A 25,243-nucleotide genomic window follows, 5' to 3' on the forward strand; every position below is an offset into this window, starting at 1 on the left:
ATGCTGATGCGGATGTGGATGTGGATGTGGATGCGGATGCGGATGGGAAGACATCCTTCCCTGGGTCTCAAGGAATCTGAAATACAAACAGACAGCATTGTTCTTTTCTGAAAGTCCTATTCTTCCATTAATAGGGAGCCCTCTTCTACCACTTTCCAAAGAAAATATTACTTACACAAGTGCTGTGTGAATACAAGCACACTCTGAAGAATAATAATCAGGATGTGAAATTTGTAGCCTATCTCAAGACACATCGCTGCTAATTTCTCCCTTGAGGTTCTGGTTGCTGGTCTAACTGACTTGACTGTTGGCTTCAAGGAGAAACTCAAAGGCCCACACTCAGCACTCAGTGGGACTGCAGGCTGAGAAGGCTTCATTTGCAATGAATGCAGGGTGCACTGAAACACGGCATCTCATCTCCCTTACTCTCCCTAGGTTAAGATTGTGCCGCTGACTCCATTCCTTTAGTCTCATTTAAGAGCATAAAGACGTCAAGAAGTACTGAAAACTACCCCTAAATTCTCATTATCTTCTTATTCCCATAGAGAGCACTAATTTGTTAAAATACAGCCACTTCTACCCTAAGATTATACCCTACCACACGAGTGCTAAAAACCTCTAAAATTGTACTCACCAGAGGCTCCAAAGAAGACCTATGACTGAGTAGCACGAAGATAGCAGCACTGTGGTAGAGACTCCTTTTATAAGGACCAGGCAGCTCCACCCAGAGGGAACATCCCAGATCTGGCATGATGCACTTGTTTCCCACCCCAAATACCATGTGCTTGCAATCTCAAAAATAAATTGTCACACTCATGCTGATATCACAAAGCTCCATTGCCCATGGACTTCCTCACCCTTCACTGAGGCAGTGCAGAGTGAGTCACTCAATACATTGTCTCAAAGCCCCAGTGCCAATATCATGCCCCAGTTAGGAAATATGAGGAACTCTTTGACAATGGCACTGCTCCTCCATGGTTAAGATTGTGCTTGCCACATTCCCCAGCTCCCTACGCATCTGGTATGGAAAACTTACTACCCCTTTCCATTTCAGCTCCAGCACCCAGCTTTGTCTCCCTCAATGGTAATGACTAGGGTTTACTAAACACACATTTCTTAACCCCCACCCATAGTTTTTCTAAATTCCTCTTATACCACATACTACTGATCTCTGGGCTTGTCTTGACAATTAAATGACTTAACCATGGCCACAAAGTCTATCATGATTTTCCAGTACAAACAGCCTCATTTCAGTTGTATTTTCACATGGCTCCATAATGGACTTGAACAGGACAACATGATCCCTCAGGTTTCTCAGCCATAAGCTCATAGACTGGGGCCACTTCATGAAACTCTACTTTTGCTGCCCCTTGACCATGAGTCATTGGTAGTCTCGTTTGTTTGATGCTGTGCAGTTGCTCATTCATGTCCGTCTCTTTGCGACCCCATGGACTGCAGCACACCAGACTTCCTTGTCCTTCACTATCTCCCAGAGTTTGCTCAAACTCATGTCCATTGACTCAGTGATGGTTGGATGTTTTCATCCAACCACTTCATCCTCTGTCGACCCCTTCTCCTCCTGCCTTCAATATTTCCCAACATCAATGTCTTTTCCAATGAGTTGGTTTTTCACATCAGGAGGCCGATATATTGGAGCTGAGGCTCCAATTTCAGTTCTTCCAATGAATATTCAGAGTTGATTTCCTTTAGGATTGACTGGTTTGCTCTCCTTGGTGTCCAAGGAGCTCTCATGTGTCTTCTCCAGCACCACAGTTCAAAAGCATCAGTTCTTCAGTGCTCAGCCTTCTTTATGGTCCAACTCTCACATCCATACATAACTACTGGAAAAACCACACTTTGAGTATAGGGACCTTTGTCAGCAAAGTGATGTCTCTGCTTTTTGATACACTGTCTAGATTTGGTATAGTTTTCTTCCCATGAGCAAACATCTTTTAATTTCGTGACTGCAGTCTCAGTCCTCAGTGATTTTGGAGCTCAAGAAAATAAAGTCTGTCACTGTGTTCATTTTTCCCCCATCTATTTCCCATTAAGTGATGGGATCGAATGCTATGATCTTAGGTTTTTGAATGTGGAGTTTGAAGCCAACTTTTTCACTCTCCTCTTCCACTTTCATCAAGAGGATCTTTAGTTCATCTTTGCTTTCTGCCCTAATGGTGGCGTCATCTTCATACTTGAGGCTATTGATATTTCTCTGGCAGTCTTGATTCCAACTTGTGCTTCATCCAGTCCAGAATTTTGCATGATGTACTCCGCATATAAGTTAAATAAGCGGGGTGATAATATACTGCCTTTACTTACTCCTTTCCCTATTTTGAACCAGTTCATTTTTCCATGTCCGGTTCTTACTGTTGCTTGTTGGTCTGCTGCTTCTCGGTCTGCTTGAAACCCAAACTTCTCTCATCTCATTGTCTTCAAAATTGTCTCAATATCTGGACTGTTCCATTTAGAAGTTTTTCCACTCAGTTCAGTTCACTTCAGTTCAGTCACTCAGTCGTGTCCGACTCTTTGCGACCCTGTGAATTGCAGCACGCCAGGCCTCCCTGTCCATCACCAGCTCCCGGAGTTCACCCAAACTCATGTGCATCGAATCGGTGATGCCATCCAGACATCTCATCCTCTGTTGTCCCCTTTTCCTCCTGCCCCCAATCCCTCCCAGCATCAGAGTCTTCTCCAATGAGTCAACTCTTCCCATGAGGTGGCCAAAGTACTGGAGTTTCAGCTTCAGCATCAGTCCTTCTAATGAACACCCAGGACTGATCTCCTTTAGGATGGACTGGTTGGATCTCCTTGCAGTCCAAGGGACTCTCAAGAGTCTGCTCCAACACCACAGTTCAAAAGCATCAATTCTTCAATGCTCAGTTTTCTTCACAGTCCAACTCTCACATCCATGCATGACTAAAACCATAGCCTTGACTAGATGGACCTTTGTTGGCAAAGTAATGTCTCTGCTTTTGAATATGCTGTCTAGGTTAGTCATAACTTTCCTTCCAAGGACTAACCTTCTTTTAATTTCATGGCTGCAGTCACCATCTGCAGTGATTTTGGAGCCCAAAAAAGTGAAGTCTGACACTGTTTCCACTGTTTCCCCATCTATTTCCCATGAAGTGATGGGACCAGATGCCATGATCTTTGTTTTCTGAATGTTGAGCTTTAAGCCAACTTTTTCACTCTCCTCTTTCACGTTCATCAAGGGGCTTTTTAGTTCCTCTTTACTTTCTGTCATAAGGGTAATGTCATCTGCATAAATGAGGTTATTGATATTTCTCCCGACAATCTTGATTCCAGCTTGTGCTTCTTCCAGCCCAGCGTTTCTCATGATGTACTCTGCATAAAAGGTAAATAAGCAGGGTGACAATATACAGCCTTGACGTACTCCTTTTCCGATTTGGAACCAGTCTGTTGTTCCATGTGCAGTTCTAACTTGCCTCCTGACCTTCATATAGGTTTCTCACAAGGCAGGACTGATGCTGAGGCTGAAGTGCCAATAATTTGGCCCCTTAATGTGAAGAGGTGACTTATTGAAAAAGATCTGATGCCGGGAAAGATTGAAGCAGGAGGAAAGGGAATGATAGAAGATGAGATATTTGAATGGCATCACCAACCCGATGGACATGCGTCTGAGCAAGTTCTGGGAGGTGGTGATGGACAGGGAAGTCTGGGGTACTGCAGTTTCATGAGGTCGCAAAGAGTCAGACATAACTGAGTGACTGGACTGAACTGAACTGAACTGAACTGATAGTCAAGGTACTCAAGTTTTCCCCTGAAAGGCATAGTAAATATTATTAGCTGAAGTGTTACTGTCGGTCACAAAATTACACTAATAAATTATCAATGGGTTCTATGTCACCCCTATTTTATTCATTTAAGGAAAAATACCCATGGATTGAATGGCTGAATCAATGATTCATGGAGGTTCATCCCCTGAGTGTACTAAGAATGTCTGAAAACACACTAAGTGTCATTTAAAATAAAGGACCTGATCGAGTCAGTTGAATTAACTGCTGTAGGGGAAAGAAGTGCAAGATATTTAGGGAGTATTAGTGGGAAAGCTTCTAAAGGCATATAGCCCAGACACTGAGTTCATTTTGAAGATAATGAGAGGAGAGGAATTTGGGTTTCTAGTAGACCACAAATGACTCAGATCATGGGTCTGCAGAGTTCAGATCAGTGTATAAACCTGCAAAAGTAGAACTTCAGGAAGGGATCAGAGCTTGTGATTTATGGCCTAAGAAACTGAGGAATCACGTTGTCCTGTTCAACTCCATGTATGGAGCCATGTGAAAGCACATCTGACATGAGACTGCTTGCACTTAAAAATCAAGGTAGATTTTGTGGCCAGGTTTAAGTCACTTAAATGTCAAGAAGCAGTATATGATACAAGGCGAGTTTAGAAAAGCTGGAGGTAGGAGTTAAAATATGAGCACAAACTCTGGACTGTCATCAATGGAAAAAAAAGCTGGGTGCTGACACAAGAAATGGAATGGGGTAGTAAGTTTTATGTGCCAATGCTTGGGAGCTGGCAAGAGGGGGAAGCAACATCTCTAAGTATGGAAGAATAGCACCATTCTCAAGCATCCCTCATATTTCCTATGGTGCATGCACTGGTAGAGGAAGTATGAGACAAAGTCTCAAATGAATCACTCTGTAATTCCTCACTGAAGGGTGAGCAAGTCCATGGACAAGGGAACTGTGTGATATCAGTATGACTGGGGCATTGACTTTTGAGATTGCAAGCACGTGGTATTTGGGGTGGGAAACCAGTGCATGGTGCCAGTCCTGGGATGCTCCCCCTGGTGGGGCTGCCGGGTCCTTATAAAAGGAGCCTCCTTCACAGTGCTGTCATTGTCGTGACAGTCATAGGTCTTATTTGGAGCCTCTGGTGAGCACAACTCTTAGAGATCTTTTTGGATCTTGGGTGTTGGGTTTAATCCAGAGGTAGAAGTGGCTTTAATTGAAGCAATTAGAGATCAGTACGGGGAAAAGAAGATAATGAGGATTTAGGGGTAAAGTTTTGGTATTTGGTCATGTATGTGATCATAAATGTGAGGAGAAAATGGAGTCAGAGGCACAGTCTTAACCTGAGAGAGAGTAGGGGGGATGAGCTACTGTGCTACAGCACAGCACACATTAGTTCCAGATGCCCCCTTCTCAGCATTCAGTCCCATTGAGTGCCTAGTTTGGGCCTTTGCATTTCTCCTCAGAAGCCCACAGTCAGGTCAGCTTGGCCAGCAACCAAGACTTCATGGGAGAAATAAGTAGAGATTTGTTTGGGGATTGGCTACAAGTTTATTATCCAGATTCTTCTTCAGAGTATGTTTGTGTTCGTACAACACCTTGTAGGTAATTTTGGTTTAGAATGTGGTAAAAGGAGAAATTAAACAGAAAAGACTGAAGATCTGAGGGCAAGAGATACTAAAAAAGAAGGGTGAAGAAGCTCTAAAAAAACATAAAGTCTATATTAGAAATACAGAAGCATCCTTAGTGATGAGAGGGTTGTTGGCTCAGCTAAATGTTCTACCACTTGGACTCATCATTATTAAGAAAGTTGTCTGTTTGTATTTCAGAATCCTTGAGACCCAGGAAGGATGTCTCAGCACTGGCATCCACATCCTCATCCACATCCCCATGAGCATCCACATCAGCATCAGCATCACCATCAGTGCAAGGAGCCCTGCCATCCACCTCCAATAGTGTGCCCACCCAAGTGCCATGAGCCTTGCCCACCTCATCCATGCTCACCTCCACTGGGCCAGAAGAAATGCCCTCCTGGGCCACCATGCCCACCATGCAAGCAGAAGTGTCCACCCAAGTGGAAGTAACAGCACCAGATTTCATCTGGACCAAGAAAAAAGGTCCAGGCTCTTCCCTTGTCCTCCCTTTGGCCATCGTGACAGATTCCATCTTCCTTAATCTCCCTCCTCAACCAGCAGCAGACAGAGGAAAGGCTTGCTTCCTGAAGCTGACACCACGTTGTTGGAAGAAGAGCAGCAGGATTATCGCTTGTACTATCTGTGCCATGTGCCTGTCTGTAATCCTCATTGTGATCTCTATCCCGTGAGCAATTAGTGGGTCTATTCTTTTGCTTCTCCAATAAAGCATATTCATAGCACATTATGTATTTCTTTCTTTCTTTCTTTTTGCATATAGTGTATTTCATCTCTTCTGTCAGCTACAAGTATTGTTCTGAGTATTCCTTTTCATTCCCTTTGGATTATCAGAATTAGACTTTCCATCATTGAGTTCAGCTTTGCCTGAAATATGTCTTTTGCACTGGATCCATCAAAGATTTCCTTCATTGGCTTCTGACTTGTTTCTATCTTTTTCTAACTTGAAGACCCTGAAAAGAATTGAATCCTATCAGTCTCGGGTTCCTTATTTGTAAAACCAGTAGGCAAGAATCTATTCAACTCAGTGTACTCATAGAGATAAATTTATTCACAAATATTTCCCAATTATTAACACATGCCAGGCAGTCTCTTATGTGCTACGGACATGAGGATGCTGCCAAAAGTCCTTTTTCCATCAAAACTCTTGAAGGGATTTTGCACACACACACACACATGTGCACATACAAGGCAAATAATAGTGATGCAGGGGGAATGTTAGAGACACTGTGTAGAAAAACTCTTCCAAAGTGGCTTTTAAGGCAAAGACTTGAGTGAAGAGAAGAGTGACCCTTGAGTATCTGGGGTACACTGTACCAGTGAGAGCAGATGGCGAGTGCTGAGGCAGGGCAGAGTAACTGCAGGGAGATCAGTCATCAGAGAGACAATATCTCCAAATGGGGTTGAAGACATTGGATCTGAAAGATGTATCAAAGATTTTGATAATTTATTCACAGTTTTCCAGCCATACTATGCTGAAGTTCAGAGTCTCAACTTTCTATGTAATTCTCTACTATCACATCTGTTGTCTTTTAACTGAAAGTACATATGATCTTTTGAAGACTTTTTTTTAATGGTTAAAAGGGCTGAGGAATATATTAATTCTTTGGCAAAAAATAATGTATTTCATGAAAGTGACTGTATGAAAAGCAGGTCTATTATTAAAAATGTTCTTATATTAGAGGGAAGTTGACTCCATTAATTTCCATCACCTTATAGGTAACAAACGCGTAGAGAATTTTACTGTTGTTGTGCTTCCAACACTAAGAAGAAGTGATTTTATTTTTAGGAGGGTTGACTTTGTACTCTTGGACAGGGCTCTGGCCTAATATTATTGACACGATTCCCTCCCCAATTTGGTCTTGAAGAAAAACAAGAAAAAAAAAACAAAAAATAAAATTTTGTTTGATTTTAGGAGAACATGATCAACACATTCAGAAAGTCCATAAAGTTTTGCTGTATGAAGTGGATAACTAGAGATTGATCTCTTTATTGTCAAGAAACATGAAGATAAGAAAAAGAACATTACCAACACTTCAAAAGACCCAAGTTTCCTAAATAAATTGCATCTCATACCTTCTCCACTAGAGGTGACCACAATCATATTTCTGAGATCACAGATCCTATAGCCAGCCTTTCTGACTTCACCCCATGGTTCTGCTTAACAACTGTATGATCTTGGGTAATTTGCTTAAGGTCTCTGTGTCTCATTTTAAGGTCTCATTTTCTTCACTTTAAAAGTGGGAATAATAATAGTACTCATTTTATAGGTTAGCTGTGAGCCTTGTATTTATACGTATATATAAAGCACTTAGAACTGTGTCAGCTCACAGAAAGCACAACGAGGATCAGATGTTACTGCCAGTGCATCAGAACTGCTCAGCCCATAAGCATACCTTGTCAGTGTGGTTACTTTTTAATCTATGAATTTAATGCCTTGGCTCCTATGCCACTTAAAGAAGCAGTAGTTTTCACATTAAAGTTGTGATAATCTCATAGTTTGCAGCATATTTAGCCTATATCTCTCCTGTATTAGATTTTTGCTTTGGCATCTTAAGTTGTCTCCTCTTCGCACTCCTCGTCCTCCCTTTCTTCTGTTCCTCTATCTTCTTTTTCTCTTCTTCCTGTTCCTCTTTTCCTCATTCTTTTGGGAGTTTACAGTCTGCTAGCACTACCAGTTGTGTGTTCTTTCAAGCTTATGAGGGACAATTGTTGGACAATGCTACAAATCAGGACTTGATTAAATGTTGGTGGACTGTCTGGACTTGAGAAAGTGATTTAAAATGTTAATAATGAAGATTAATTTAAAAATGTGTAGTATCACAAAGCTACAGTCATCAAGCCAGTATGGTACTGGTACAAACCCGGAAATATAGATCAATGGTACAAGATAGAAGCCCAGATAAACCCATACACCTACGGACACCTTATGTTTGACAAAGGAGGCAAGACTATACATAGGAGAAAAGATAGTCTCTTCAATAAGTGGTGCTGGGAAAACTGGTCTGCTATATGTAAAAGAATGAAATTAGAAAACTCCCTATACACCATACAAAGTGAAGTCGCATCGTGTCCGACTCTGTGCGACCCCATAGACGGCAGCCCATCAGGCTCCCCCATCCCTGGGATTCTCCAGGCAAGAAAACTGGAGTGGGTTGCCATTTGTTTTCCAATGCATGAAAGTGAAAAGTGAAAGTGAAGTCACTCAGTCATGTCCGACTCTTTGCTACCCCATCGACTGTAGCCTACCAGGCTCCTACATCCAGGGAATTTTCTAGGCAAGAGTACTGGAGTGGGTTGCCATTTCCTTCTCCAGGGGATCTTCCCAACCCAGGGACTGAACCTGGGTCTCACACACTGCAGGCAGACACTTTACCATCTGAGCTACCAAGGAAGCCGATACACAAAGATAACACCATACACAAAGATAAACTCAAAATGGATTAAAGATCTAAATGTAAGAACATAACCCTAAAATTTTAAGAGGAAAACATAGAAAGAACACTCTTTGATGTTGTTGTGGTTCAGTCATTAAGCGATGTCCCAACTTTGCAACTCAGTGGACTGCAGCAGGCCAGGCTTCTCACTCCTTAACTATAGTCTGCAGTTTGCAGAAACTCATGTCCATTGAATAGGGGATGCTATCCAACTATCTCATCTTCTGTTGCCCCCTTCTCCTCCTGCCTTCAATCTTTCCTAGCATCAGGGCCTTTCCCATTGAGTTGGCTCTCTGCCTCAGGTAGCCAAAGTATTGGAGTTTCAGCTTCAGCTTCAGTCCTTCCAGTGAATATTCAGGGTTGATTTCCTTTGGGATTGAGTAGTTGGATCTCCTTGCAGTCCATGGGACTCTCAAGAGTCTTCTCCAACACCACAGTTCAAAACATCAATTCTTCAGAGCTCAGCCTTAAAAGAGAAAAGGGAAAAGGGAAACTTCTTGCACTATTGGTGGGAATGTAACCTGATACAATCATTATGGAGAAGAGTATTGAGATTCCTTAAGAAATTAGGGAATAAAACTACCAAATGACCCAGCAATCCCACCACTGGGCACATACTCTGAGGAAACCATAACTGAAAAGGACACATGTATCCCAATATGCATCGCAGCAATACTGACAATAGTCAGGACATGGAAGCAACATAGATGAATGGATAAAGAAGTTGAGGTACATGTATATGATGAAATATTACTCAATATTAAAAGGAACAAATTTAAGTCAATGCTGTGATGTGGATGAGCCTAGAGCCTGTTATACAGAGTGAAGTAAGTCTGAAAGAGAAAAACAAATACATATATTGATGCATATATATGGAATCTAGAAAAATGACATTGATGAACCTAGTTGCAAGGTAGCAAGAGAGATGCAGACATAGAGAACAGACTTGTCACAGTGGGGAAAGGAGAGGATGGGATGAATAGAGAGAGGAACATGGAAACATACATTTCCATACCTAAAATAGAAAGAAAGTGAGAATTTGCTGTATGACACAAGGAACGTAACCTGGTGCTCTGTGACAACCTAGAGAGATGGGATGGTGTGGGAGGTGGCAGGGAGGTTAAAGAGGGAGGAGACATATGGATACCTGGGGCTGATTGATGTTACAGTATGAAGCCAGCACAACACTGTAAAGCAATGACCCTCCAACTAAAAATAATGTTCATCGCAGCACTGTTTATAATAGCCAGGGCATGGAAGCAACCTAGATGTCCATCAGCAAATGAATGCATAAGAACGCTGTGGTACATATACACAATGGAGTATTACTGAGCCATTAAAAAGAATACATTTGAATCAGTTCTAATGAGATGGATGAAACTGGAGCCTATCATACTGAGTGAAGTAAGCCAGAAAGAAAAACACCAATACAGTATACTAATGCATATATATGGAATTTAGAAAGATGGTAAAGACAACCCTGTATGCGAGACAGCAAAAGAGACACAGATGTATACTTTTGGACTCTGTGGGAGGGGGGGAGGATGATTTGGGAGAATGGCATTGAAACATGTATAATATCATATAAGAAACAAATCACCAGTCCAGTTTCGATGCAGGATACAGGAAGCTTGGTGCTGGTGCACCAGGATGACCCAGAGGGATGGTATGGGGAGGGAGGTGGGAGGGGGTTTCAGGATGGGGAACACGTGTACACCCGTGGCGGATGCATGTTGATGTATGGCAAAACCAATACAATATTGTAAAGTAAAAAACTAAATAAATAAAATAAATAAAAGAAAATATGACCATCAAAAAATAAAACTAAATAAATTTTTTAAAAGTTCAATGTAATGAATGTATAGTATGTGTAGTTGTTATGCCGTGAATAGCAATGTCTACACATACATTTTTTCCTTTCCAGAGAGTAGAGTGATAATCAATTACCACCACAGTATTGACTACTGTATATCTTTAAATTAACTGGCCTGTCATTCTTTCTGTCTTTATATTAGATACAGTTTCCAATTGGAAATATAATTTCTGGTACCCTTGAAAAAGTGTCTCAGTAGAATCTTGTTGATCTGTAGGTTTCCCCAACACTTGTCACCCTAGGGTTTTCATTCTCTTATTACTCTCAATTATGTCCAAAGCTTTTTTCTCTTTCTTTCTTTTTTTTTTTTTTTTTGCATTTTGAGCCTTTCTCAATTTGGGTTTTTACCTTTGTTTTGTTGGAGCAAAACCTCAAGAAGCTATCAGAAAATATATTTGTGTAAATTATATTATTTTATTCATATTTGAATAATAGTTTGGCTACATGTAACACTGTGGGTTCAAAAAATATTTTCCTTTGGAATTTTAGAGTCAGTGCTCTTTAACTCTTCGAGCATGCATATTTGCTGATGATTTCTTTTCTGCCTCATGGCTTACTTAGCCTCTCTTCTACTCATTCCCCAGACAGTCAGCTTCTCTCCTAGATAACCACTATCACTACTTTCTAAGTAAAATCTAGCAAACTATTATGCAGATATTACACAATTTTCAGAGAGATTCAGAGATTCAGTGTGCTACAAATGCTTTCATTTGTAAAAGGGAAAATATCCATTATATGAAAATATATCCATTATTTCAAACAAATGAGGACCATTTGTCCTTGAGTCACTTTCTCTGTTATCAAGAACTAATTATCCCTCTTGCTAAGTCCGCAACCTCATTAAGCACCTTTTTCTTAAGAACGACTAATCATCCTTCAAATTACAAAACATAAGTGACAACCCATGGAATTTATTGGTAAAAATATCTTGGAATCCATAAGTAATTCATGGAGAAAGAAAAGCAGGTATAAAATTATGTTGGCAGAACTGTTCTATGTCATGTATTCCATAGATAATTCTCTTACTCCAGCAGGTACCACCTAGTTCCTAAGACTTCATCATGAAAAGAATGTTGTGAAAGCACCTAATCCATCCCCAGACATTGCTGTTCCTTCCAGGATTCCTGAAGGGTGTCTGTTAATGGTGATCCTGGTTACTCCATTGTGGAATCTCAGAGGACTGGGCGGGAACAGCGGTCCTCATTTTGGTTCTCTGAGAGACTGAGAAAGAGATCAGGAGCAGGACTCCGTCTAAAGAAGCTCCTACCTCTTCAAACACCCAGGTTATGCCACTGATCTTTTTCTGAACCACATCAGCCCAGTCAAGGTAGAAACACAGCAGATGCTACACGGTCTTCTTTCAGGAAAGAGCACAGACTGTGAAATCTTCCCTCAGGCAGTGGAGAAGGAAGACCTCTGTTACTAGTACAAAGATGTGGATTCTTCAAGTGCCTTCCAACTGACTCCTTCTAACTAGCAGTGATACAGCTAGAAGAAAGAGAGGAGCAGGACAGGGGTCTTAGCGAGGGAGACCTTAGTCTACACAATGGGATTCTTTATAAGATCTAGAGCATTTTTGACATTATTGATCAGTTATTTTGAGTAGTTATTCATAATTATCAGTTTTTCTAGCCTTTAGAGCTGAAATATATAATTTTTAAATTTATTTTTAATTGGAAGATAATTGCTTTACTATGTTCTATGGGTTTCTACCATGTAACAAGGTGGATCAGCTCTAAGTACACATATATCTCCTCCACCGTGAGCCTCACTTCCACCCCACTGCCCCCATCCCTCCCCTCGAGGTTGTCACAGAACACGAGGCTGAACTCCCTGAGCTATAAAACAACTTTCCATCAGTCATCTATTCTACACATGGCAATGCCAGTATTTCAATGCTACTCTCTCAATTTGTTCCACCCTCTCCTTCCCTCAGTGTGCTCACAAGTTTGTTTTCTACATTTGCATTTCTATTCCTGCCCTTGAAAGAGGTTCATTGGGGCTACTTTTCTAAATTTCAAACATATGTGTTAATATACAATATTTGTTTTTCTCTTTCTGACTTACCTCACTCTGTGTAAAAGGCTCTAAATCTGTCCCCCTCAGTTCAACTGACTCAGATTTGTTCCTTTTTATTGGATGAGTAATATTTCATTGTATACATGTGCCACATCTTTATCCACTCATCTGTCGATGGACATCTAGGTTGCTTCCATGTTCTGGCTATAGTGCTGCAATGAACACTAGGTACACATGACTTTTTTGAATCATGATTTTCTCAGGGCATATGCTGGGACATTTGGTAGTTTTACTCCTAGTTTTTTAATGAATTTCCATATTGTTCTCCATGGTAGCTGTATCAATTTACTTTTTTAAAAAAGTTTTATTGTGTTAGGAACACCTAACATGAGGTGTATTCTCTTAACTGCATTTTAAGTGTATAACACAGTGTTGTTATACAGGCTTGATGTTACAATCAGATCCCTAGAACTGATATACCTTTCAGGGCTGAAATTTTATGCTTCGACTAAAAAATATAGTCACAACCTGAAAGGAGACTTTTATTTTATCTGGTGGGAAAGTTTAGGACTCCAAGCCCAGGCGACAGCATCTCAGTAGCTCTGAGAAAAGTGTCCCCCTTGGAACATGGCAGTGGGAGTCAGGCTACACACAGATTTACAGCAAAGGGAGCAGGCAGTCTGAACATCAAAGATCAGATATCAAATTAAGGAATTTAGCATTATATGGGAAGATTCAAGCCTCTGGGCTCACTGAATTCATTGCTTTCATATGTACCTCAGCTATCTGGGCCAAATCCTGTCTCCTTGTTCACCTTAAGCAGTGGGAGCTGTGGCAGATGGCTGCCCCTTGAGTTCCCCCAGCTCCTCAGCAATCACCATGGCGGGTGGATCACCGTGGCGGGTGGCGGAATCTGCTGGATTGAGCTTTGGGAGCCCGCACTCACATTTGGAGGCCAGAAATCGCTGATGGTTGTGACATTTCTTGTTTATTGATTTGGCAGTAGAGCTTTTCATTTGAAAATGCCTGTTGATTAGCAGTACTCTTTTACTCCATGCCACCCTCCCTCAGTTCCTGGCAACTACTATTCTATTCTTTATTCCATGAGCTTGACTCTTTTTGATACCTCATAGAAGGGGATTCATGTGGTACTTGTCCGTCTGTTTCTGGCTTATTTCTCTTGGCATAATGTCTTCCAGGTGAGTTCGTGTTGTGTCATAGGACAGGATTTCCTTCTTTTTAAGAAGGAATAATAATCCTTTGTGTGTATATACTACAGTTTCTTTATCCACTCATCTGTTGACGGACATTTAGGTTGTTACCACACTTTGGCTACTGTGAGTACTGAGGCAGTGAACTTGGGAGTGCTAATATGTCTTTGAGACTTGGATTTAAATTATTTTGGGTCAATGATTTAGATGTAGAATGGGTAAAACCTATGATAATTCTATTTTTTCTATTTTTAACTTTTTGAGTGACCTTCATATTCTTCATAATGGTTACACCATTTGCCTTCCCACTACCAGGTACAAAGTTTCTTTTTTTCTCCATAATCTCACCAACATTTGTTAGTCTGCTTTTTTGATTATAGTCATTCTTCAGGTGTGAAGTGATACATCATTGTGGTTTTGATTTGCATTTCCCTGGTGATTAGTAGTGATATTAAACTCCTTTTCATGTCCCTGTGGTTATATACATATATATATATATATATATATATATATATATATATATATATGTCTTCTCTAAAGAAAGCTCTATTCAAGTCCCTTACCTATTTAAAATTAAGGTTGTTAAAATCTTTTTCTATTATATTGTAGGAGCTTCTTACATACTTTGGAAATTAACCCCTTATCATATATATGGGGCTCATATTTCCTTAAGCCTTGTAACCAGGAAGAGTTAATTTTGAATTTGTGCTGGATCAGCTTCTGTGATTTTAACCCTCATCTTGCCACTTTTGCTATTGTAAGCATATATAATGGACTGCCTTTGGGAGATAACCTGAGCTGCCAAACTGTGAATGACTGTAAAGAAGCAAATCTAACACATTCCTCCGCCTGAGGCTTGCCATACTAGGGGAAATTTGCAAGGATTAAGTAGTGTTTTACTTTGTTTCCTTACCTGCACCCCATTTCTGACCCATAAAAGAACCTGGCAACCAAGCCCCAGCAAGATGATCATTTTGAGGCACTAGATTGTCATTGTCTCAGCCAGCGGGTTCTTGAATAAAGTCCCTTTCTGGTCTAGATGGGCTTCCCTAATAGCTCAGTTGGTAAAGAATCTGCCTGCAATGCAGGAGACTCGGATTTGATTTCTGGGTGAAAGATGAAAATTTTCATTTCATTTTTTCCTTTTCCTAGTCTATACACCTCATCTCAGATTCACTTCAGAGAGTGGAGCAAGCTTGGACTTAGTAACAGACTATGTCACGTGCCTTATAGTAGACATTTTGTTGTTCCATGGCAAAATTTTGAGGCAAGTACAGCTTTTTTCTCTAATTTACAGCGGTGTTAGTAAGCTGATCTTCAGAGCGCTTGGAAACATTTAATGTCACAAAGTATCGGTGCCTATAGATGTCTGCATACCCAGGGCACTCAAGGTCCCCCATGGAAAGCTTAGTGTGTAGTGTTAGCTGAAGGGTTGCTGCATTTCAGCAAATTATACTAATAAATTCCTGATGGGTTCTATGTCACCCTTAGTTTATTTGTTTAGAGAGGAATATCCATGGATTGAATGGTGGGGTCAATGACTCCTGGAGCTTCATTCCCTGAGTATACTAAGAATGTCTGAAAACACACTAAATGTCATTTCAAAAAAAAAAAAAATGACAGGATATAGTCAATTGAATTAACTGTTGTAGGGTAAAGTGGCAGAGGATATTTGGGGACTTCTAGTGGAAAAGCTTCTTAATGGATACAGCCCAGACATTGAGTCAATTTTGAAGATAATGAGAAGAGAGGAATTTGGGTTTCTAGAAGACTACAAGTTGCTCATGGTCATGTGGCTGCAGAGACCAGATCAGTGTATACATCTGCAAAAGTAGAGCTTCAGTAAAGCATCTCAACTTGTGACCTTATGGCCTGGAAAACTGAAGGATCAAGTTTTCCTGTCGAAGTCCCTGAATGGAGCCATGTGAAAACACACCTGGCATGAGACCGCCAACACCAGAAACTAGAAAGTTAGAAAAACAAGATTCAACTTTGTAGTCCCAAGTCATTTAATTGTCAAGAAAAGGCTAGAGACCAGTGAGGCATGGTGTAAGGAAGGTGAGTTTAAAAAACTGTGGGTAGTGGTTAAGATATGTGAGGTTAGTAAATCCTAGTCTCAACCATCAAGGGAAACAAAGCTGGGTGCTGGCAGGTGAAATGGAATAGGGAGGAAGTTTTACATAGCAGATTCTTGGGGGCTTGGGAGTGGAAGAATCACCAACTGTGACAATGGAGGAGCAACACTATTGTCAAAGAATTCCTCATATTTCCTAACCGGTGCATAACAAAGGCACAGGGAGTATGTGACCAGGTCTCCAGTGAATCACTCTGCACTTCCTTAGTGAAGGATAAAGAAGTCCATGGACAAGGGAGATTTGAGATATCAGCATGAGTGTGGCAATTTATTTTTGAGATTGCAAGCACGTGGTGTTTGGGGTGGGAAACCAGTGCACCGTGCCAGTCTTGGGATGCTCCCCCTGGTGGGGCTGCCGGGTCCTTATAAAAGGAGCCTCCTTCACAGTGCTGTCATTGTCGTGACCGTCGTAGGTCTTCTTTGGAGCTTCTGGTGAGCACAACTCGTAGAGATCTTTTTGGGACTTAGGTGGGAGGGTTTAGTTTGGGGATTGAAGTGGCTTTAATTGAAGCAATTAGAGCTCTTAATGGGAAAAAGAAGATAATGAGGGTTTAGGGGGAAATTTTTGGTATTTGGTCATGAATGCGATCTTAAGTGTGAGGAGAAAATGGAGTCAGAGGCACAGTCTTAACCTGAGAGAGAGTAGGGGGGATGAGATACTGTGCTACAGCACAGCACACATTAGTTCCAGATGCCCCCTTCTCAGCATTCAGTCCCATTGAGTGCCTAGTTTGGGCCTTGCATTTCTCCTCAGAAGCCGACTGTCAGGTCAGCTTGGCCAGCAACCAAGACCTCATGGGAGAAATAAGTAGAGATTTGTTTGGGGATGGGCTACAAGTTTACTATCCAGATTCTTCTCAGAGTATGTTTGTGTTTGTACAACACCGCGTAGGTAATTTTGTTTTAGAATGTGGTAGAAGGAGAGACTAACCACAAAAGACTAAAGATCTGAGGGCAAGAGATACTAAAAAAGAAGGGTGAAGAAACTATAAAAATACCATAAAGACTGTATTAAGAATCAAGAGGAGTCTTTAGTGATGGGACAGTTGTTGGCACAGCTAAATGTTCTACCAATGTGACTCTCAGTTATAAAGAATGTTGTCTGTTTCTATTTCAGATTCCTTGAGACCCAGGAAGGATGTCTCACCACCAGCATCCGCACCAGCATCCACATCAGCATCAGCATCAGTTCAAGGAGCCCTGCCATCCACCTCCAATAGTGTGCCAACCAAAGTGCCATGAGCCTTGCCCACCTCATCCATGCCCACCTCCAGTGAGCCAGAAGAAATGCCCTCCTGGGCCACCATGCCCACCATGCAAGCAGAAGTGTCCACCCAAGTGGAAGTAACAGCACCAGATTTCATCTGGACCAAGAAACAACATGATCCAGGCTCTTGCATTGTCCTCCCTTAGGCCATGGTGATGGACTGCATCTTCCTTAATCTCCCTCCTCAACCAACAGCTGACAGAGGAAAGGCTTGCTTCCTGAAGCTGACATCATGTTGTTGGAAGAAGAGCAGCAGGATCATTGCTTGATCTCTCTTTGCCATGTGCCCGTCTGTAATTCACGTTGTGATCTCTACCCCGTGTGCAATTAGTGTGTCTATTCTTTTGCTTCTCCAATAAAGCATATTCATAGCCCATTATGTATTTCTTTCTTTTGTTTAATTTTTCTTTTGCATATAGTGTTTTTCATCTCTTCTGTCAACTACAAGTATTCTTCTGAGTGTTCTTTTTCATTCCCATTGCATTATCAGAATTAGACTTTTCCATCTTTAAGTTCAGCTTTGTCTGAAATATGTCTTTTGGACTGGATCCATCAAAGAATTCCTTCATCGGTTTCAGTCTTGTTTCTATCTTTGTCTATCTTGAAGGCCCTGAAAAGAGTTGAATTCGCTCAGTCTCCGGTTCCTTATTTATAAAACCAGTAGGCAGACTCTATTCAACTCAGTGTACTTATACAAATTAATGTAATCACAAATGTTTCCCAATTATTAACACATGCCAGGCAGTCTCTTATGTGCTACGGACATGAGGATGGTGACAAAAGTCCTTTTTCCATCTAAACTCTTAAAGGGATTTTGCACAAACACACACTCACACATGTGCACATACAAGGCAAATAATAGTGATGCAGGGGGTATGTTAGAGACAACTGTGTAGAAAAGCTCTTCAAATTGACTTTTAGAGCAAAGACTTGAGTGAAGAGAAGAGTGAGTCTTGAGTATCTGGGGTACACTGTACCAGTGAGAGGAGATGGCGAGTGCTGAAGCAGGGCAGAGTAACTGCAGGGAGATCAGTCATCAGAGAGACAATGTCTCCAAATGGGGTTGAAGACATTGGATCTGAAAGACGTATCAGAGATTTTGATAGTTTATTCACAGCTTTCCAGCCATTCTATACTGTTCAGAGTCTCAACTTTCTATGTAATTCTCTACTATTAGATCTATTTTCTTTTAACTGAAAGTACCTATGATCTTTTGAAGACATTTTTTTGAAAATGGTTAAAAGGGCTGAGGAACAAATTAATTCTTTTGCAAAACAAAAATTTATTTTATGAGAGTGACTATATGAAAAGTAGATCTATGATTAACAATGTTCCCATATTATAGGGAAGTTGGCTCCATTAATTTCCATCACCGTATAGGCAACAAAATACGTAGAGATATTTACTGTTGCTGTGCTTCCAACACTAAGAAGAAGTGATTTTATTTTTAGGAGGGTTGACTTTGTACTCTTAGATAGGATTCTGGCCTAATATTATTGACACGATTCCCTCCACAATTTTGTCTTGAAGAAATACAAGAAAAAGGAAAATAAAAAATAAAATTTTGTTTGATTTTAGGAGAACATGATCAACACATTCAGAAAGTTCATAAAGCTTTGCTGTATGAAGTGGTTAATTAGAGATTGATCTCTTTATTGTCAAGAAACATGAAGATAAGAAAAAGAACAATACCAACCCTTCAAAAGACCCAAGTTTCCTAATTAATTTGCATCTCATACCTTCTCCATTAGAAGTGACCACAATTATGTTTCTGAGATCACAGATTCTATAGCCAGCCTTCCTGAGTTCGCTCCATGGTTCTGCTGCTTAACAACTGTATGATATTGGGTAATTTGCTTAAGATCTCTGCGTCTCATTTTAAAGTCTCATTTTCTTCACTTTAAAGTGGGAATAATAATAGTACTCATTTTATAGGTTAAATCAAGCCAGAAAATTAATTCTAGGAAAGGACCTGAGTGTGGTCTCTTGAAGATAGAATGGTTGGAGGAATGAAATACATTAGATGTCTAATAAGTTTTAGAGGAATTTGATGATTTAATAACATGGAATTGAAATTATATAGAAGTATTCTTTGATAAGACTCAAAATTCAGACAACGCTGATTGTGAGAGCTTGAATCTTGGTGTCAAAAGATAGAAACAAAACAAGATGATTTATTTTGCTGCCTTTTCCTCTGAACACAATAGAGTTACCACTGGGGCTCCTTGGCACACAGATGGAAAGACTACAATTTTTCTCTCTTTTCTATGTTGCTACAGTCAAATGCAAGTGGATGCAAACATCAGAACCATGTAAAGTCACATCTCTTCCTCTTTGGGGATTATAACCGGTGAGTGTTCTACTTCAACAAGTTTTTTTAATATCTGGGCTACATTTTTTATTTCCATTTTGTTCATTTCTGGTTTACAAACCAGACAACTATTTCCTGAGCATATGTGTATCAAAATACCCTGATCAATACAATAAATAACCAACATATGCTCAACCTCCCAAGTCATTTTTAAAATGTTTTGCCATTGAATAACACATATAATCATATTTATGGTCTGCAATATCAGTTTCTTTGTGAACCACCAATCTGGGCAGATTTCTAAGCCAAGGCTACATTTTTAAGATTTGTTACAGTAGCATTCCACCTCAGAAAACTAATTTTTGTGTTATGTCAAATAACACTAGCTACAGTAGAGACAGATCCCAAATATCAATGTTTATTTTTTATTCATATCATACTAAAATGAGGATTGAGCAGTAATCTGGGTATCTTTTTCCATCTACAGTTCTATCTTTTTAGAGTCCTTTACTTCTAGGTTTGTGAATGAAGACTGTAGAAAGAGAAAGATTGAATCTATCTTGTGTATAGGTAGAGCATGATTTGATTCGAAGACTTGGTTACATTTAAGAATGATGTTATTTTTAGTGTGTGTGTGTGTGTGCTTCTGTGTATTTGATCTGAATTAACTATTTGACTTGTGGACACTTAAGACCAAAAGAAGAAATAACAAAGATTGCCTTTTTGCACAGCTCACTTTCACACCTAAGCACTTAGACACTAAGCTGCCTAGCAATAGTGACTTGGTAAATCTCAATGAACACTGTGAACCTCAAATTTCTTCAAAGGTGGGATCAAGATAATCAGGAAAGCAATTTCAGATGTGAAAAAATATATAAGGTGGTACACATGGGTAGGAGGCAGCACCTTATCTGGTAAGTACTCTTAATATTTACCTTTCTTTGGTACTACCCATCTTTTAAGAACTACTATAATCTTATGCACACTATTTCATTAATTTCCAAAAGCCCTCTATCAGCAATAACATCTAAAAATATGGCTAAATTAGAAAAGAAAAAAAAAATGAAAGTACAGCACAGTGTAAAAAATTTGTTCAAAACACAAATTATTTCTGGGCTACTATCCTTCTGGAGCTAATATGGTGGTGAGGGTTAACAGTGGTGGTGGTAATGGTGGTGATGATGGAGACAGTGATGACCTGGAGAGGGAAACCTGGCATGCTGCAGTCCATGGGGTCCTAAAGAGTCAGACATGAATGAGTGACTGACTTGAACTGAGCTGAACTGTCTTCCAAGTGCTATTGTGAGTCCGGCATGTGCCAACTAAATTATACACATTCATTGAAGATTGATTCCTCAGAAGTTTGAAATGAAAATACAATTTTCCCTACATTTTACTAAAGGGACTGAACACTAGGAGAGGTAAATATTTTGTTCCTCAACCATCAAGAGATAATCAAGGAAATAACATGGAATTGAAATTACATAGAAGTATTCTTTGATATGACTCAAAATTTAGACAATGCTGATTGTGAGAGCTTGAACCTTGGCATCAAAGGATAGAAACAAAATCTGATGATGGTATAGTATTACTAAAAACAGTTTTTAAAGAAAGGAAACTTTTTGACATCACCCAAAGGAACTGTAGTTTATTCATGAAGAGGAAGATAAGCAACAGTTGACCAGCTGGTAGAAACCCCTGCCCAGGTGACAGACAGACCCAAGGGAGGGAGAGAATCCTCCCATGGTGCCCCGGAGAAAAGCTGCTGCTCTTCCATCTGAAGCTCTGGGATGTTTTCTCAGCTGTCTTCCCAGAGGAGAGCAGAACAGCAGCCTCAGGAAGGAAACCTCTGGCAGTCAGGATTCACCACAGGCATACTGCCGGCTGAAGGGTGGAGAAGCTTCTTCTGTATCCATGATAGGCTTTAAAGAGAAGATGAAGGTGGAGCTGTGGAGCTAGGTGAGTCAGTTGTCCTCATCCTTTCCTGATCCGGATAAAAGCTGATGCTGTTACTTGCACTTGGGTGGGCACTTCTCTTGGCATTGTTGGGGAGGTGGCACAGGAGGGCATTTCTGCTGGCACTTTGGAGGTGGGCAAGGCTCAGGGCACTTTGGAGGTGGGCAGGGCTCAGGGCACTTGGGTGGGCACACTACTGGAGGTGCCTGGCAGGGCTGCTTGCACTGCTGCTGCTGCTGCTGAGACATCTTTCTGGAGTCTTAGAATCTGAAAGAAATTACATGACAGTGTTCACAAGAAGGGACTGCTACAGGGAGAGAAGTCTGAGCTCATGTAATAATATCAGATAGACTCTCTCCAGTCTCTAAGAATGTGGTTTGATCCCTTTAATCCCTTTCAATGACCTTCTGGCCTCTCTCTCCCTCTTCAACAAATTGTATTATTGGCTCAGAGAAAATCTTTTCTTTTAACATACAACTTAAAAAAATTTTTTTTTCAGAAAACAAATCAATGTTGTTCTATTCTTTTTTTTTTTTCTGAAAACAGAATCTTCAATAAGGCCATCATAAGTTCCAAAATCCTGGATAAGCTCACAAGCAATTCTCATCATCATTATCTCTCATGAGGTCCCAGAAGTATGACCTGTGTACAGAGCAAATGGCCACCAGGAAGGATACAAGGACCCCGCACCTTCAAAGATAAATGCCTCTTAAATAACAGCAGAAGGACAGACGAAAGAAACAGAAAGAGGAAAAGTGCTCCGTTCTTTACCTCTTCTTGTCACAGATTTTGTTTTAATCTCTTCCTTAAAGGAATTCAAACTCTGTACCAGAAACTTAATAAATACTGTATATCACTGTGTTCAAATTCCAAGCTCCCATCCACTAAGGAGCACTAAGTCATGACAATAACTTTGGACACACCAAATTTGCTATAGCCAGAATTAATTCATAAGTAGAGAGCCCAAGAATAAAGCTGAACTGAAGACTCAGACTCACCAGGTTCTCCAAAGTCTATCCGGACTTGAGTAGCAGGAGGATGGCAGTGATGCAGCAGAGGGCCTTTTTATAGGGACTTGCTGCCCCACCCAGGAGGAAGCAGAGCTGCCAAAACAGGCCCGGTTCAGTCATTTCCCAACCGAAATGCAAATCCATCCATAAGTGGCTTGACAGGGACTCCAGAAAGAGGAAATGTCCTGCTCCAGGATCTCCTCACTGGATTATCTCCCCATGACTCACACAATCCCTGCCTTAAGCTCTCAGTTTCAGGGATTTATGGCAGTGGGAGGTTTTGGGAGTGTTCTTTAACTTGGAGTCAAAGCCTCCCTTTCTTGATTGGAGAAGACTCCTCTTTGATACCTTTCACCTTCAATGAATTATCAAAGTGCCTGCCTTGTTCCACTTGAACTGGTTGCCATTTTGTTGTACATTCTGGGTTGAAAAGAGCCTGGCTATCTAGTGACACCTTTCTCTTTACCTCAGGTCCTTCTTATAATGCTTTCCCCTTTGATCCATGACCTCCTAATCTGTCTCCTTTCTTCTTCTAAAATGGACCGAGGGCAGGTTGCAGATCATGTCTCCAGCCTTCCCATCATAATACTTAGATATGTTCAGTAAAGTGGTGACCTCTAGGAGCCTCCTTTCACTGCTTTTCTCCCTCAGATAAAAGATGTCAAGCTGATTCTTGCAGCCTTTAGAAACCTGTTTCACCTTGGGTCACAGGGAATTCACTAAGAGTTAGCATCATCTACTGTAATTCAGGTATTGCGCAGCTCAGACTCTAGACCAACAACAGAAAGCAAGATTTTTGCACATAACTACCCACATGACCCACCACCTACTCCTACATGATATCTCCCAACTGTCCTCTTTGTACTACTTCACTCTATGAAGTAAGCTCAGAGCATTGTTCAAATTTTCTGATGTCCTTCTCCTTTGAAATATCGAAAGCCCAATCTGGTAAGTAATGCCATAAAGCAATTATTTTTTAATGAAAGTTGAAATCACTATGAGCCATTCAGTCATTGAAGTTAATTGCCATTCATATACAACTTCTCAATCATTAAGAAGAATTTCACTGTAATATAAACCAATTTTTTAGGTTTACCCTACTGGTTACATGGAATATATGTTAAATAAACCTCTTTCCTGGTCACTTCCTTCATATAATTTGTCGGTATGCTGGAAGGAAGCATAGTTAATTTATGAGTCATTTAAACTAGCACACGGTGCCCAGATAATTGGTCAAATATTATTCCATGTATTTCTCTAAGGATGTTTTTGAATGAGATGGGCTTCCCTGGTGGCTCAGCGGTCAAGTGTCTGCCTAACAAGCAGGAAATGCCAGTTTGTTCACTGGATCAGGAAAATCCCCTGGATAAGGAAATGGTAACCCACTCAAGTATTCTTGACTGGAGAATCCCAAAGAGAGAGGGCTACATTCCGTGGGGTCACAAAGAGTCACACACAACTTAGCCACTTTCACCTTTCAATATATAAATCAGTGGTCTGGGTAAAGGAGGTTTCCCTCTATAAGGTGGGTAGTCCTTCATCCACTGAAGGCCTGAACAGAGCAAAAGTCTAAGCCTTTCTTGGGTAACATATAATCCTCTTGCCTGATGGCCTTCCACGGGTTTTCAGTTTCACAGATTTTTAATTTTCCAGCATTTATAATCTCTCTTTATCTCTCTTTCCTGTTTCTCTCTGTGTCTGTCACTCTCTCATATAAAAAAATATATAACATGTATTATATTATAATTTTAAAATTTCACCTGCCATTTCATGTACATTATTTCCTATGTTCAATCAAATTAAAAATTTAAGACATTTGTGTAAAGTGATTAAAGTAAAAATATAAATATTACATGATACATGTGAAGTGTAAATATGACAAATAGAATGAATTTTTAGAGAATAACTGAAGTTCAAGAGAGAATGCCCTAGCATGTTCCCCAGCCCTGGCATAATATTTCATTATGCCTTTTCAGAGATTTAGCTCTCAATAAGTCGTCTGCAGTTCCTCTGTTCAGCTGGAGCTGAACTGTCCTCTTTTCTGTACTGTCCTCTTGGGCACTGAAGATTTTCATAATAGGCTGTGGCTGGTGAGGAATCATGTCTGGTTTAGGAGAAAAGTTACAACGCTGGCTTTATATTACTGTAGACTGTGGGAACACAGTTAATGGAATCTGGATGTCCCATTTTACCAGACCCCTACAATCCCCTAGAATGCTGTCTCATGCTGAAGATTACTTTACCAGGATTAAGTCATTTTTATTCCAATAGTAAATATCAGGTTTAAATTGCATAAAAACAAAAATGAATGTAAGATATCATTTAAGACTCACACCACCACATACAAGTGATTAAGAGTAGGTTTGGGAAGGGAGAGAGGATCAGAAAACTAAACGTCTGAAATAGTTAAATACATGCTTAGGGTTTATCTGATGAGTTTGTTTTCTTCTACTCTATCCCAACATGTTTTAGATCTTTAAAAGAGAGTAGTTTTGAGAGTTTTTAATGTTTATTCTCTGTCTTCTCCTTCAACCCTTCAGACCTTTCATTCTGCCATATTACTCTTCACTTGCTAATGTATCAATATATCTCCTCACTGTCCAGTTTAGTACACTGATGT

General features: G+C 40.4%; 1 long non-coding RNA gene across 1 annotated transcript; it reads right to left on the reverse strand.

Annotated features, from left to right (window-relative positions):
* Positions 1-21,276: 21,276 nt before the first annotated feature.
* On the reverse strand, positions 21,277-22,855 carry LOC112585555. The gene is made up of 2 exons (XR_003109983.2): positions 22,612-22,855; positions 21,277-21,880 (listed from the first exon to the last, which is right to left on the reverse strand). It is a non-coding gene; the product is annotated as an uncharacterized LOC112585555 (long non-coding RNA).
* Positions 22,856-25,243: the final 2,388 nt, after the last annotated feature.

The sequence above is a fragment of the Bubalus bubalis genome, chromosome 6 (genome assembly GCF_019923935.1).
Source record: "Bubalus bubalis isolate 160015118507 breed Murrah chromosome 6, NDDB_SH_1, whole genome shotgun sequence".
NCBI classification, from domain to species: Eukaryota; Metazoa; Chordata; class Mammalia; order Artiodactyla; family Bovidae; genus Bubalus; species Bubalus bubalis.